This window comes from Sciurus carolinensis, chromosome 2 (genome assembly GCF_902686445.1).
Source record: "Sciurus carolinensis chromosome 2, mSciCar1.2, whole genome shotgun sequence".
NCBI classification, from domain to species: domain Eukaryota; kingdom Metazoa; phylum Chordata; class Mammalia; order Rodentia; family Sciuridae; genus Sciurus; species Sciurus carolinensis.
This window is the reverse complement of record NC_062214.1, coordinates 73,313,525-73,330,665: the sequence shown is the minus strand read 5'-3', so window position 1 is coordinate 73,330,665 and position 17,141 is coordinate 73,313,525. Positions and strand designations below refer to the sequence as shown.

Genomic DNA, 17,141 nt, shown 5'->3' with positions numbered 1-17,141 from the left:
GGTGTGTTGGTAGTTTAAACATCCAATGACCACTCTTAATAAGGGCTGCAAATATCTTCTAAAATCTTCCAACAGCTGATTCATTATCTTTCAACCAGTCCAACTTTGGGTTTCTCTGCTATCATATATAAGATATAAGATTTATAATAAAGGAAAATATATCATAGCAATAAAAAAAATGTAAAAAAATATAGACCATCAGGGGAAATAGGATTACCTTTCTTCTCCATTTTAGGCAGATTCATCTGTCCTTGAGTACACACCCACCATAGTAATGAAGTAATTCGGACTTTGGGGATGGCACCAGAAGATCTCAGAAATGTTTTATCTCCCAAATTAACAAGTGAATTACAACTCCAGACAGAGAACATGTGGAATGTAGCCTTTGAATCACCCCTTTAAAAGACTCCTATTCTTGCTGATGGGCAGAATCCCAGTTTTTGGGACAGGAGTACCCTATGTTTCTCCTTTGCTAGCAAAGCAATAAATCTTTTTCCTTTTTCTCAAAAAAAAAAAAAAAAATAGACCAATGAAATAGAATAGAAATCCCCAAATTAAACTTTTGCTTGTATAGTCAAATGATTTTTGACAAGGGTGCCACAACAGTAACAGGTTCACTTGTTGCTTGACTATATCCCTTGTTGTTTTGAAACTTACACGTTTTTTTTTCTTTTTCCCTGATCTTTTACCTAAACTTCTCTTCCCTGATCTTTTCCCTAATTTTCTCCTTCCTCATCTCTCCTCCCTAATCTTATTCTCTCGGAACGCATCTGTAAAAGTCCCCTGTCCCTGCTGATAGGCAGATTCACAGTCTTTGGGACAGGAGACCCTGTGCTTCTCCTTTGATAGCAAAGCAATAAACCTTCTTTTACCTTTTTCTCAAAACTCTGTCCTCTGTCCTCTGTCCTCGTTATTTGATTGGCATTCAGGACAAGGACCGAGCTTTCAACAACAAAATCATTCATTGGGGAAAGGAAACAATTTTCAGCACATAGTGTTGGAAGATGGATATCCACATGCAAAAGAATGAAATTGAACTTTTTTTCTTTATCATATACAAAAGTTAGCTCAAAGCTAGAGAAATTTGTATGGACTGTTGGGTGTTGCTGTTTTAAAAAAAATGGGGGAAAGGCAATGTAAATATATATATTGAAATTCACATTGTACCCCATCAAAATACATAATTTCATGTTTGCATTATCAGTTTGAAATTAATTTATATAAAAAATAGACCAAAGACTAATGTAAGAACTAAAACTATCAATGTTTTTGGGAAGAGTGTTTAACAATATTGAATCTGGCAATTATTTTTTGGATATGACACGAAAATCTAAGCAAGAAGAATAAGAGAGATTAGAGTACATTAAAAAATTTTAAGCTGGGTACTGTCTTGCATCCATATGAATCCCAACCACTCAGGAGGCTGAGGCAAGAGGATAGCAGGTTTGAGACCAGCCTAGGTAACTCAGCAAGACCTCGTCTCAAAATAAAAGTGAAAAGGGGCTTTGGGATGTAGTTCCCCTAGGTTCAATACCCAATATCACAAAAATAAATTTTAAAACAAATAAATAGTAAAAATCTGTGCATCTAAGGAGATGTTCTACTAAGTGAAAAGGCCCACAGGAATTGGAGAAAATATGTGTAAATCTGTATCTGATAATGAACTAATTAATATCCAGAACATACATACATACACAATACATATATTCTAAAATTCAAAAATATTAAACAAACAAAAACTTTCCTGATACGTGTGGTGGCCCATGCCTTAAGTTCCAACTACTTGGGAAGCTGACGCAGAAAATTTGCTTAAGGTCAGGATTTTGAGGGCCAGCCTGGGGCAACACAAACAAGACTTGTGTCACAAAAGGAAAAACAAATTAAACAACAAACAAAAAGCTTATTAAAACGTGAGCAAAGGACTTGACTAGAAGTTCTCCAAAAAAGATAAGATAAAGGAATGGCCCAATAGTACATGAGAAGATGTTCAGGCATCACTATTATTATGCAAATGAAAGTTAAAACCACAATGAGATACTACTTGATATCCATTATTTTTTATTTTGTATTTATTTATTTTTGGCAGGGGATTTAACCCAGGGATACTTTACCACTCAACTACATCCTCAGCCCTTTTTAAAATTTTTTATTTTGAGGCAGGGTTTCACTGCTTAGGGCTACATTGCTGAGGCTTGCCTTGAACTTTGATCCTCCTGCTTCAGCCAGAGAAGCTGGTGTATTAGAGGTGTAAAATGCTTGGTCATTTGAGAGTTTAGAAACTGCTGAAGAGACTGCTCCTCCCAAGGTTAGCTAATTCCTAATGACAGTTGGCCTGTGATCATGTCTTTCATATGCAAACTGATCAATCCTAGTTTAAAGCTCTAGTAACCTCTTTATTTAACTCTCACAAGATAATATTTCCCTTACCCTCAATCACTGCATCACCATGCCACTACAGACCTCCAGTAGCCCAAGTCATCCTGATGATGCAAACTAGCCTATCCCACACTGTTTACTCAGGCACACCTGATTCTCCCAGGGATTGCAAAAGGCAGTAGCCTACACTTTTCCTTCCACTTCTTCTTTGTTCCTGAACTGAAACCTGGTATACCTTGCTTAATGTGGACTGATGTGTTGTTGATGTGATGTGGCATGTATCCACTTCTATGGAGAGAGTTTAAATAGTAAAAATCTTCATTCTGTAACATTGCTCATGTTATCACTCAATCTCTTTTATAATATTAACCTTGAGCACCAGGAGTCACAATTTAACTTCTGGGTATATACCCTAAAGAACTGAAAGCAAGACTGAAAAAATATTTTTGAAGCCATACACAGCAGTATTAGTCACAAATAGGCAAAGTTGGAAGCTACAACAGGTGTTCATGGGCACATGAAAAAATAATGTGGTATATGCGTATAATGGAATATTGTTTCAGTCATAAAAGAAAGAAATTTTGATATGTGCTACAAACATGGATGAATCTTGGGGACATTATCCTAGTGATGAAACTCAATCACAAAAGGACAAATACCTAGAATATTTGAGATATCTAGAATAGTCACATGTCAGAAACAGAAAGCAGAATGCTGGTTGCCAGGGGATGGGAGGATGGATGAGTTACTGTTTTAGTGGGTAGAAAGTTTCAGTTTTGCAAGAGGAAAAGAGTTCCAGAGAGGGTTGTGATGATTGCACAGAATGTTAAGGGACTTAATGCCACTGAGTCAAACACTTAAAATGGTAAATTTTATGTAATGTATATTTTATCACAATAAAATAATCACAGCATTATCACATAGGAGTAAAAATACTAGAATCATAAAAATGAAGATGAAAGATATTTAAATATTAAAAATGTCAACATAATAAACATTTCCAGGGAAATTATTTTGGTTTTAATTATTGACTTGTAAGTTATTTATAAAATACCTTTTTATCAAAAATGAATTCTGATAATTAAAAATACGTAAAGGGCTAGGGGTATATCTCAGTGGTGGAGCATCTGCCTAGTATGCCTGAGGACTTGAATTCAATCCCCAGAATCTCTCTCTCTCTCTCTCTCTCTCTCTCTCTCCCACACACACACATAAAGTATCTCTTTATTCCCCACTCTCCTGATTACAACCATTCCTTATCCATTTATAAGACTTTGGGTTTGATACCCAGCAAAATCATCACTCTCTCTCTCTTCTTTAAAACTCCTCTGATTGCATTTGCTCCAAATAGCAATACATTCTGGAGATGACATATCCTTGACATGAATTGAATATGTCATCTCCAGTTCAGACTTCTCTCACTTCCCACATCACACTTGAGAGATGAAATACTTGTCCCCCAAACCCTGTCCCATTACATACAAATCTCAGCTAAGACTCTTGCATTTAGCCTACAATCTTTATCCTTCTGATTTCAACTTGGCTAGCATAACCTCCATGACATCTCTAATGAAAAATCTGCAGAGAGGTAGACCCCTTAACATAAAGAGGTCTACATCAGCACTTCTATTTCAAATAAACCTGTAACAGTGGTTCACTTTATGCTTTGAATATAACCCTTACTGGTCTGCCACAGCAACTTATTTTTAAAATGGACATGTTTCTTTCTCTTCCTCTCTTACTGCTCCTCCCAAATCTCTCTCCTCCTCCCTAATCTCAGGAGAAACAGGATTACCTTTCTTCCCCAACCTACAGAGATTTATCTATCCCTGAGTACACACCTACCACAGGAATGAAGTAATCCAGACTTTGGGATGGTACCAGAAGATCTCAGAAATGTTTATCTCCCAAATTAACATGTGAATTAGAAAGCCAGAGAACATGTGGAATGTAGCTTTTGAATCACCTCTTTAAAAGCCCCCTGTTCCTGCTGATGGGCAGAATTACAGCCTTTGGGACCAGAGTACCCTGTGTTTCTTCTTTGATAGTAAAGCAATAAATCTTTTTCCTTTTTCTCAAAACTGTGTCCTTGTTATTGGATTGGTATCGGGGACAAGAACCAAGCTTTTGGCAACAAACCCACCTATTAAAGAAAAATTCAATTTTCACCAGATTGAAACCTTTAAAATAAAATGTTGTCATTGCATGATGGTATACACCTGTAATCCTGGCAACTCAGGAATCTGAGGCAGGACAACTGCAAATTTGAGTCAGCCTAGGCAATTTAGGGAGACTGTCTCAAAATTAAAAGTATAAAAAGGTCTGGGGGTTTAACACAGAGGTAGAGCTCCCCAGGGCTCAATCCCCAGTGCTGGAAAAATACAGTTTTGTCTTGCTAAACTTTGATCCCCTTCAGGGCACACAAAAGCAACACAGGCATTCAACAAAATAATTGTTATATTGTACAAATCAGAAGTCAGTAATTTTTCTGCAAAGAGACAAATACCAAATAATTTACATTTGGAGGGTCACAGCTTAAAATTACTTAGCTTCACCACTGTAGTGTAAAAGCAGCTATAAACAATATTTTTTAAATGGGCATGACTATATTCTAATAAAACTTTATTTATGGACACTGAAATTTGAATTTTTGAATTTTATATTATTTTTGTGAAATAGTGTCCTTCTTTCAGTTCTTTTCAACTGTTTAAAAACATAAAAATGTATTATTAGCTCACAAGCAGTCCCAATTTGGATACAGGCTATATTGGCTGATCCCTGGTACAAATGTATACAGATTAAATCAGTTCCTAAATTTGTCTCTATAATTCCATTCTTCCTGTTCTCAAAATTAGCCTGCAGACTTCCCCACATCTTATCAGAGGATGGCCTGATGAAAATCCTTCATGCCATGTCCCCCTTACTGTATGGGGCCTGCTGCCTGCCAGTTAAAGTCTTTATTCATCTTTTTTTTGGGGGGAGTGTTATAATAAAATGCCTGAATCAAGCTACTTATAAGGGGGGAAAAAAGCCTTCTTTAGCTCCTAATTTTTAGAGTCTAAAAGTTCAACTAACATGGTTCAGATTCTGGCAACTGTATGATGGCAATGGTGGGAGGTTGTGAATGAGGAAGGGATCACTCTCAATACAGATAGCCAGTGAGAAAGTTTATGGAGCTTGACTCGGGCTTTTAAAACAATCTTACAAGAACTAACCAGCCTCCCCACTCCACTGAACACATTAATTGCTTTAGAAAGCAGTCTTCAATTAACACAGGAACCCCTAGAAAGGGTTCTCAAAGGTTCCATTACCTCTCAATACTGCATCTTTAGGACCAAGTTTCCAATATATATATGAACCTTTAAGGAATACCCAAATCATAGCAGATCCTATACCGATCTCATTCTTCCTTGCTCCTCCTTATGTGAGTTAGGTTTCCTGCACTTTTGGCACTCCCTCTCATGTGTTCAGGTCCCTTGTTTATGAATATCCATCAAATCCTTCTACCTCCATAACTAAGGAGCACCAACACAGTCACTGTCTTCCCTAGAAGTCTCCTCTTGGCCTTTTTCTTTTGGGCTCCTAAATATACCATACTTACCTCATTGTCCTCTCACAGATATCATGATTATCCAGTTGCTTGCCATATATTTTATACCACCTCCTCAAGGACCATAGATTGGCCACACTTGGCAAAGGGGCTGGCGAAAATGAACTTCTAACCAAAAGTGAAGAATCAATGATTTTTGCCGCTGAGAGACATATTATAACTGACAGATTCTTTCCTTGAGCAAGCTCTAGCCAGACTCCTCTGAGCTAGGCCTTCTCAGTGAGGCCTTGAAGAGCTGAATAAAACACTAATAGAGTCTCTAACAGCCAAGGCTACCTTCCTTATTCCTCTTTAATCTTTTTAATGATAATCTGAGAAAACTGAAGGATCTCAATTTGTTGTTCTAGCCAGGATCTGAAGATAAGGCCTCTATCTTCTGGCTTCGCAGGAGACTAGGAGCCTAAATTCAGTGAGCCCATTGAGTGGGTCTCAGTGGTGAACACTGTAATCCCAGCAACTCAGGAACTGATGCAGGAGGCTGCTAAGTTAGAGGCCAGTCTAAGCAATTTAGCAAGATCTTATCTCAAAAAAAATAAAAATAAAAAAGGGGTGGGAATGTAGTTTGGTGGTAGAGTGCCTCTGCATCTGTAGATACATTTATAAACTAACAAATATCCCAGTCAGCAAACCTAGATATGGGTTTCATATAGACCGCCCTGTGCTATTGCTTTTTTGTAATTTTTCACATCTCTGACTCCAATGAGCCTCCATTCAATGCCCCTACTTCCTAATCCTTCATTTTCTCTTTAAAATAAACAGTTACCTCTGTACATATTAAAGTTGAATTTTGAATTCTGTTCATGCTATAATCTCTTCCCATTATAATAGTTATTACTGATTAAATCTGTCATTGGTCACTTAGTATCCAGCTTTATCTTTAGAAAAATTAAGAAATGCATCGAGCATGAGTTCAATCCCCCCTACTGCCAAATTAAAAAAAAAAGAAGGAAGAAAAATGGAGAAGACTTTCAGTATTATATAACTAGTAACATTGCTAGTAATGACAGGGGCTAAGGAGAGGTATTGATCGCCCACTGCCCGCAGGGAGAATCACAATGCGTCCGCTCTTCTTGCTCACAGGAACCAAAAGGCGTTTATTCCGCACTAGTCTCAGACTTATATCGAGGACTATCAGCCTATCAGAGAGGAGAATACCAGGACAGTCAGCACTATCAAGGAACAGTCTCCAGGGCAGCTACCAGGATCGCGTCTCATGACACAGCCAAACAGACTTACTTCCCTAAAACTTGTTTATGAGTGCAGCTATGTCTGGCAAGCTGCACAGGCACCATCTTAGAGATCAGGCCAGGGTGCGGCTCTGGGGCCCTCAGAGCCTGCCCCTGACACAGAGAGGCATATCACCAGTAAAGTCAAAGTAAAAACCCAGATGAGACAAAACTAATTGTGAAGCTCATAGTAATGGAAGAATATAGGGAAAAAAGAACATATAGCATATATAGAAGTTTTTATATTTTGTTTTAAGCTCAGTTCCAATTAGAGAACACATGTCTGGGGATAATAATCTATATTCTGAGATTTTAAACTTAAGGGGCATAGGCAAAATGAAATACAGCATGAATAAAATATCCTTTACCATTATGTAAACAATATAATTGTCCATGATCATTGAATAATTTAAAAACCAATAAATCACTATTCCATATTTACTCATAGACCAATAACAAGTGCAGATCAGTCTTGGATAAACCAGGTGTTGTGCATTTTCTTTGTGCAAACTTATTACCACCTTCATTTTTCTTCCTTCCTTCCTTCCTTCCTTCCTTCTCTCTTTCTCTCTTTCTTTCTTCCTTTCTTTCATCCTGGGGATTGAACCCAGGGTTGTTTAACCACTCAGTTATATCCCCAACCCTTTTTCTTTCTGATTGTGTGACAGGGTCTTAAAGTTGCTTAGAGGATTGCTAAACTGCTGACGTTAGCCTCAAATTTGTGATCCTCTTATCTCAGTCTCCCTAGATTATAAGTATGTGCCACTGTGCCCAGGCTTCATGAAATTTTATTTGAAAAATAAAATATGTACTGCATTGGGCACTGTAGCATGTGCCTATAGTCTCAGCTACTTGGGAGGTTGAGGTCAGAGGAATGCTTGAGGCCAGCAGATTTCTTGAACCCAGAGTTTGACACCAGTTTGAGCAACGTAGCAAGACCCAAAGACAAAAATATGTTTTCTCCTGTTGTAGAGAGTGATGCTGACAGAAGAATCACAACAGTGATCCTTCCCCTCAACCTCTCCACTTCCAACATCCAACACTATGACAGTCATTATAACAAACAATGTATGTGATTCTGAACAATGCATAATAGTTGATAATGATAATAAGCAACTAAAAACTGATACATGTATTCACTATATTATACTTTTTATTATTAGGTATATCCATCCTATTTATTATTTTTAATTTTTCTGACTTTGATATTGAGGATTGAACCCAGGTCTGTTTTTCCTTATGAACCTACAATTTCCTAATCCTTTTTATATATTTTATTTTAAACAAGCGATCTTGCTACAGTCTACTGAGTATTCACTAAGTTAATGATGCTGATTTCAAACTTGCAATCCTCCTGCCTCAGCTTCCCAAGTCACTGGGGAATTAAGGCATGTGCCACCATACCCAGCTTATTCCTCCTACTTATCAAAATACTTTATAGTACAATAGTTTTCCATGTTGGTCATGAGCAAGTAGCATCATACATCTCATGCTTACCAAGTCACTTGATTGCATCGTTTTCTCTTGTGCTTAATATAATCTCATTTTACTATTATAGATAGCCAATTTTATACATATGCACACCTATATACTACATTCATTCATGCATACATATATGTAATGTGTGTATATACTGTTTATAACATACATGCACACACATATATACACATACATATATACATATGCACATACACACACACTTATAATCTACACATACCTATAACCTATGTGTGTAGCAGTCTATGCCAACTAGGTTTGTCTATATATTCTCTATAATGCTTATACAATGGACAATGTTGAAATCAGCTAAGATGCATTACTCAGATAATACCCCTGTTATTAAATGACACATAACTATAGTTATAAGACATTATTTGGGTGATGATTTTAGTAAAAATTTTGTTCTGCTGACCACAAAGGCATCACTTAAATCCAGTCTGTGTGTATGTGTATTTGTATGTGTGTGTGCTAATGGGGATTGAACCCAGGGGCACTCTACCACTGAAATACATCCCTAGCCCTTTATATTTATATCAGAATCTAAGTTGTCAAGCCTGGCCTTGAATTGATGATTCTCCTGTCTCAGTCTCTCATTGGGATTACAGTCATGTGTCACAATGCCAGGCTTAAATCCAGTCTTGAGGACAGTTTAGACAGACTCAAACTGAAGACATTCTATAAAATACATGGCTAGAGTGCTTACAAAAAACTAGTAACATGAAAGGCAATGGAAGGCTGAGGAACCATTACAGATTAAAGATTAGTTTGCTCCCTTGAAAAAAGGTATGGAGGTTGGGCATGGTGGCGCATGCCTGTGATCCCAGCAGTTCAAGAAGCTGAGATAGGAGGATTGAGAGTTCAAAGCCAGGCTTAGCAACTCAGTGAGACCCTGTCTCTAAATAAAATACAAAAATAGGCTGGGGATGTGGTTCAGTGGTTAAGTGTCCCAGGGTTTAATCCCTGGTAGAAAAAAAAAAAAAGATATGGAATCATGATGCTATCTATAGTCTTTTTAAAACAATATTTTTAGTTTAGATGGACACAATACCTTTATTTTATTTATTTTTATGTGGTGCTGAGAATCAAACCCAGTGCTTCATGCATGCGAGGCACATGCTCACCTCTGAGCCATAGCTCCAGCCCTTATTATAGTCTTAAATGAGATTTTTTGTTTGTTTGTTTGAGCCAATCCCCAGCAACTGTTCTCCCCATACTGTTGTTTTTCATTTGAGGCAGGGTCTCCCCATGTAGCCAAGGCAGGTCTCAAACCTTTTAATCCTCCTGCCCTTAGACTTCCTAGTTACTGAGAATGTAGGCATGTACCACCCTGGCTTAAATGAGATATTACCTGGAAAAAGTGCTATCAAGAACATTATTGGATACTGGGTACAGTGGTGTATGCCTGTAATCCTAGCTATTCCAGAGGCTAAAACAGGAGGATCACAACTATGAGGGCAGTCTGGGCAACAGAATGAGAACATGTCTCCAAGTAAAACTGTTAAAAGAGCTAGGGAATGTAGCTCAGTAGTATAGTGCTTGCCTAGTATATGTAAGGTGTGACAGGTTGACATATTTGACTTCGTGGAAATGTTATAAGCCAGGTTTATATGGGTAATGACTAAACAGACTCCATAACTGAGACTCTATGTTATGTAGGAAATAATTTTCCCATGGGAACATCCCACTTCTGTACCCATCAGTAGCTTAGCATGACACGTTTGGCAACACAAAATGGCAATTCTTGTATAATGAAAAATAATTTTCTTTTGATTCCTATTTTTCCTAAACAATGTACCATGTCAACAGTGATTTCAACAGTGATTGTCTAGATGTTAGTAATCATTCTTTAATTTGTACCTAAGTAAAGTCATTTTGACCCACCTCCCCCTCTGCTAATGGTTTCAAATCTCATTATGTTAGTTTGTTGTTTTGAATCATAGCAGCAGTCACTTATGATTGATATACTGACTTCTGTTCTTTCGATAGCCATTTTTGGGGCATTGTATGAGATAGTCAGCCGACCAGCTAATAAAGCCTCTCAAATTTGGACTTCTAAGTGATGATCGGTCTGTTCTTAAGTTGTGCCCCACAACAAAGGGCCTTGATTTGCTCCCCACTACTGAAAGAAAAAAAGAGAACACTATTGGGGCAGGTGACAGCACCACATTAAAAATAAATGAATAGGGCTGGGGATGTGGCTCAGTTGGTAGAGTGCCTGCCTCACAAGCACAAGGCCCTGGGTTCAATCCCCGGCACCACAAAAATAAATAAATAAATAAATAAATAAAATAAAGGCATTGTATCCATCTACAATGAAAAACATAAAAAAATTATGGCTGTTAAATTTCCTAAGTTAATTGCTGTGCTGTGTTTATCTAAATCTTTGTCTTTGTTCTTAGGAAATAACATGAAGGGCATGATATATGCAAACTTCTCTCAAATTGTTCAGAACCAAACAACAACAAAACAACATCAACAAAAGAAAAGTTGACACATAGAACAGAAGAGAGAGGAAGAAAGAAAATAGAGAACCAGAGAGAAAGAATAAGAGGGAATGGGAAAGGGATCAGGAAGAAAAGAAAATGATAAATAATGTGAAAAAATATGAAAATGAATGAAACTGAGGAAAGGATAAATGTGACTTTTTAATATTCTAGGAAGTTCTTCAAATGTAAATTTGTTTCTAATAAAAATTTAAATAAAATACACAAACGCACTTATTTGTTTATAAATAAAACCAGAACCCTGTATGCTTTTGCAAACTTTACATAAAATTCCTCAAGAATAGACAATACCACAGTTGTCTTGGCCTGAGGTAGGGTGGCAGTGCGTGAGAAAACAGAGATCTAAGTGGAGTGCCTGTATATTTTAAAATTAAAACCTATAAACTTCTGAAAGAAAGATTCAGAATTATGCCAGCGGATAAGATTGTAACTGCATCTGTTCTAGGCAAGTGGGGATTTGTGGCTATCAAGAATGGAAAGCAGGACTTTTTCCACTGCTCATGCTCTTTATGTGCTTTGCTTTTAAAACTCAATGAACATATTAGTTTTTCAAATATACAAATACAAATTAGCATGCATAATTACAGAAGCAACTAAATTTTCGTTCATATAATGAAGATTAGAAACTGTCAACATTATTGGAATAACCTCACAATTAAACATAAGCAGCTATTTAAGATTGAGGAGGTCTATTCCATGAGTATTACCAAAAGCATACAGCTAAGTATCTATACTTGTTTCAGAATCCAACCTTTTCTCACCAGCTCTACTGATTTGAGCCACCATCATTTTCACCTGGCATTCAGCCCCTCCTCCTAACCCTGCTTCTAAATGATTTGCTATAATTAATTTAAAAAGGATCTCCTGCATTTAAAAGACATTAATTCAGAAAGGAAGGATACAATTGGGTAGTTTTGAAATTTTCATATAGCAAGAAATTGGCAAAATAGGAAAACAAGAAGAGGGGCCTGGAGCCAGAAAAGTGTGGGGGAGAGAACTTTGCAACTGGGGACAGCAATACTACTTTTGAGAATTGAAGAACTACAAAAAAGCATAAAGATGCCTTTTCTGTGATTGACATACAACATTGGAAAAATCCTTTTTCCCAGGGGTCCTTTATAAACTAATAATCTATCCATTTACCATGCATTTGTAGGCATCAGCAAAAAGAAAAAAATAGTGCTGGAAATTTAGCCTTTCCTGATTAAACCCTGATAACTTCAGTATGAGCCTTCACACATAATGCTATTTAATCTGATAAAGAAAATAAGCATATGAACTTTATTCTCATTATGTTCACAGCCCAATACAGTTGGAAATAGCTTAAGGGAATTGGATTTAAGTAGCCAGAAAATCACCACAGCTAAGCCAGAGGACTTTCATCTCCACCCAAATCTTCTGACAGATAAGCAGGTGTTTTTCAATAATCCTTGCTTGTCAGTTTTCACATTAAGTGTAAAGTTTTCTCTGCCAAGTAACTCAACAAGTGTTGATTGGGACCAGGAGGAACTGTCTCTTTCTCTTCTGCCCACACATTTCCCATGAGGAATAAGGTGGTTTCTGAGGAAATTTTTCCACTTAAAATAAAAAAATAAAAATAGAAACATAAAATGAAAGCACAAAAATCATCTAATCCTAAATTTATCACATGAAACCCACCAACTGAGAAGAGCCCAAGGAATTTCCCAAGGAAAACAATTCCTCTTACCTCTTCATAGGTAACCCCTATCTTGACTTTTTACAGACACTTTCTTCTGACTGTTGAGAGATGAAATAATGCCAATATTTTTGCCTAGATTATTATGCTCAACATTATATTTATAAAATTCATCCAGGTCTTTATATATAAGTAGATTTTATATTTTTATTACTATGTAATTGAAATCCATTGGATTCATATACTATGATTTATTTACTCATTCTGGATTATTTATGGGTTTTGTTATTAAAAATAATGTTGCTATGAAGATTTAAATACATGGATTTTCATGAACTTTGCATGTAATATTCTGTAGTCTACACTGCAGAGCTGAATGGAAGGTGAATAAGGCACACCATACATTTTTGTACAACATAGTACATGGTTTTCCAAAATATTATAATTAACATTCTCATGAGCAATGTTTGAATTGAAGAATTATCATTTCCACTCCTCCAGGTACAGACTATTGAGAGATGTGAACTTATATAAATCAATATACATGAATTTAGCTATTTTTAGCAGCAGAGTTTTGATAACTGCAAACTAGACAAAACCCAACTATCAGGAACAGAAGAGATTCACCTACTATGGGATAAATATATGGTGTAACTATATAAGATGTGAGTGTACACATGTTGATACACATATATACTACATATGTGGAGTAAAATATATATGTATAGTGATAGAACACTTTCTGCAATGAAAATAAATGGATTTTTACATATCAAAGCTAATCCTGAAAATATAATATCTTATCTGTCAAACTGAACATTCCATGGAAAACAAGAATAATGGCTGTATTCAGAAAAAGTACTCAATAGATGCTAAACAATACTGGTAACATGTACATTGCCTGTTATATTCAATCTCTTACAATCTTGGACTCTGCTCAAAAGAGCACTTATTTTTATCAACCAAGCAGTATCACAGTGAATTGTCCTACATGTCTATGCCCTCCTACTCTCCAGCACTGACGATGTGACTGGCAAATGCAAAGCAAGAAGCAATCCCTGCACCTCAGTTAGGAATTGATGAGAGGCCCAGGTTGAACATAAGGTCATTTACTAAATTCTAGGCTTCTCTCTGCCCTTGGTATTCAGTTTTGTCTCTCTGGATGGACCCCTTGAAACACATGATGATTTAGATAAACTGACTGAATTAAAAGCAATCCCCATGCTGCATGTTTCTGTATCACCGTTTGTTCCCTTCTTTTACCTGGTAAATAAGTTTGGTTCTCCTTGAATTAACAGAAGGAAGATTCTGCTGCCTGAACACAGACAGCCATGCTTCAGGTGCTACTCTGCAGGAACACTTCCTGAGGGAAATCCTTACAGATTGTTTATCAGGCACTAATAGCATGCACCTACATAGTAAGGAGTTCCCCAGGTAAATCTCTGGAAAATTCTGCTCACCTGCCTAAATGTCTACCTTATCTGTATCTGAAGTCTTCACTTCAGATGATGATGATGTATTGAGATGAATCTCTCAAAAGAACCTTGGTGGTAACTAGAATGTTGTGACTGTTTCTTGGTTCTATAGCACTTTCAGAATTTTGTATCTCCTACAAATTGTGGAATGTTCCTGCCCCGTCATTTAGCTATCAGAGGTGGTTGGAGAAAAACAGAATACCTCTAGGGAAAACTTGTTTTGTTTTGGCAGTATTGGGGACTGAACCAGGCTCTGGGCATGCTAGGCTGTGCCTCCACTAAACTATATCCCCAAGCCAAGGACATGCTCTTTAATCCCTTTTCATATTGGAAGGGTAGCACACTTGAATAACACTCCATAAAAAAACTTAAATGGTAGCTGACTTAGAACACAATCATTATCATCCAAATTCTTTCTGGTTGAGTTTTGCTTCTGATACTTGAGATTTGGGAGGCAATCTAGTGCATGAATTCTGAAACTAAAATGAACATGAATCATTATGATTTCTTATTCAGTAGGTTTGTGGTTAAGTTTATGACTCTAAGTCATTTCTCTATTCCAACCCCCAGCCCTTGAAGTAATTTGAGTAAAGCATTCATTTACATACTGAAACTGGAATTCAGCTCTTATCTCTCAGATTTGGTACACTTCAGGGATTTTCTGTACTCGAAGTGAGGGAAGTCGGGCTATGTTCTCATGGTGTTCCGCAGATCAATCCCAACACCTGTTAGAAATGCAAATCCTCAGGTCACAAACCAGACTTTGTGAATTATAACCCCGTGGTTGGAGGTGGCACTTAGTGTTTAAACAGCTCTCAGGTGATGCTAATGCACCCTCAAGTAGGAGAACAATTGTCTTTGCCAGAGGGATATAGTAGAGTCAAGTAGAACACTAGAGAAGAGCTAATATACAAAAATTGGGAAAGGGTTGAATTGTGGAATTATAAATAAAATTATAAACTGCTTGAGCAGTGTGAAAAATGTTTCTGATTAAAAGCTTTAAAAGTACATATAACAGGTAGAGGAGGGAATAGACTAAATAGAGCATACCTGTAAATGGAGGGTAAAGAGGTAGATGCTACGGATACTTAACATTTCTATTTAAATAAGTAACTTCCGTGTCTGGTGAAAGGGACAGCAAAACCTGTGGAGGAAATTCTGTTGAAGGACCATATTCAGGGAATTTTGACTTCTCAATTCTACTCTTTCTTATATGCTGAGGTCAAAAATCACAAAGAGAAAATACAAATACTAACTCATTCAAAAGATGAACAGGGGCTGGGGTTGTGGCTCAGTGGTAAAGTGCTTGCCTAGCATTTGTGAGGCACTGAGTTGGATCCTCAGCATCGCATATAATAAATGAATAAAATATAGATCTATCAACATCTAAAATATTTCCTAAAAAGATGAATATATAAATATAGAATTCATGTAAAATGTGTTTTGTGTTCCTTGGAAAGCAGATGGGGGACATGGAACAATGCAATAAAACTTGAATTCCTGGGCTGGTGGTTAGAGTGCTTGCCTAGCACGCAAAAGGCTCTGTGTTTGATCTCCAGCACCACATATAAAACAACAAAAATAATCTTCACATTGATAAAGATTCTATGCTTAATCAAATTTTAGTCAGGATCTGGAAACTCTTCCTAGGTCCATCTGCAGACTTCTTTATAAAACTCAGTTTTAGAAAAGAGCCTTGCTAACTCAGTTTAGCAAGACACTCCCACTCTGGATATCTGATTAGGTTTCTCATCCTCCACCCTCAAGAGATGATATCTGACATCCCTTACCACTTAGTAATTTTCTATCCACTGACTTTTCACCTGCTGTAAATTCCTCCTTGCCTATCCTGTATTCTGAATTGAGCCCAATCTCTCTCCTCCACAGGAAGATTGTTGTAGTGATCTTTTTACCTATTCCAATCAGCTTTACCAGGCTTCAAAAATATCAGTGAATAATTTTAAATTACACACACACCAGAAACCAAAACAAACAGCTCTATACTGATATGTTAAGCAAAGCCCATATGATCCTTTCAGATGAAACATGCGGCACTCTGGAAATGTGCTCTAAAAAGTCCTTGTTTCTGGTCTCTGTCATTAGAGATAATCTGTTTAGAAATGCGATAGACCGGTAGGTAGAATCACAAGCAAACATTTGTAACTTTAAAACCTGTATTACATAATGTACATTAGTAAGAGAACACATGCAAATTCATTTTTTGAAAAGCAAAACCCTAAACATGAAAACGAAAGAACAAGACAAAAATATAAATAAAACGTCGCTCTCGGACAACCACGGAAACACAAAATAGGGAGTGACGTCAACCCCACGCCCCGCCCAGCTGTGAAAACCCAAGGAAGTTCGACCTCTGCGGGCCACCATTATCTGCAATCGCTACGTCCACCTTCCTAGAGTGCGCCGAGGCCAAGACGCTGCGCAGAACGATGGCGTATTTCCTGTTGGCGGCTCTCCAGCGGCCGCAGCTCTGAAAACTGGGCTGTGCCAACGCCTCACAGGCTTGGTGGGTGCTGAACTGGAACAAGACCTCAGTCGTAGGGGTTTCAAAACAGGTTCCGCTGGCCAGAAACAAAACAAAACAAAACTTTTATATTTATTTATATATAATTATATATGTATATTTATGATTTCTTAAATTCATCTTCTCAGGATGGTCCAAGAGTAGAGTTTTAAATAATTAAGACAGCATAATATATACGATAAAACATAGATCCTTTGAGAAATACTTGATCCAGAAAGAATTGAATCATTGACGGGGGTGGGGTGGGGAGT

The 17,141-nt window shown here is 37.2% G+C and overlaps 1 long non-coding RNA gene across 1 annotated transcript in view; it reads right to left on the bottom strand.

Moving 5' to 3' along the window:
- LOC124978231 (uncharacterized) overlaps positions 1-16,920 on the bottom strand; it is a 32,025-nt gene extending 15,105 nt beyond the window's left edge. Inside the window, exons 1-2 of the long non-coding RNA XR_007107341.1 lie at positions 16,756-16,920; positions 14,957-15,073 (exon numbers count right to left, since the gene is read on the bottom strand). This is a non-coding gene — a long non-coding RNA (uncharacterized LOC124978231). The remainder of the gene's footprint in view (positions 1-14,956; positions 15,074-16,755) is intronic.
- Between the last annotated feature and the right edge of the window lie 221 nt (positions 16,921-17,141).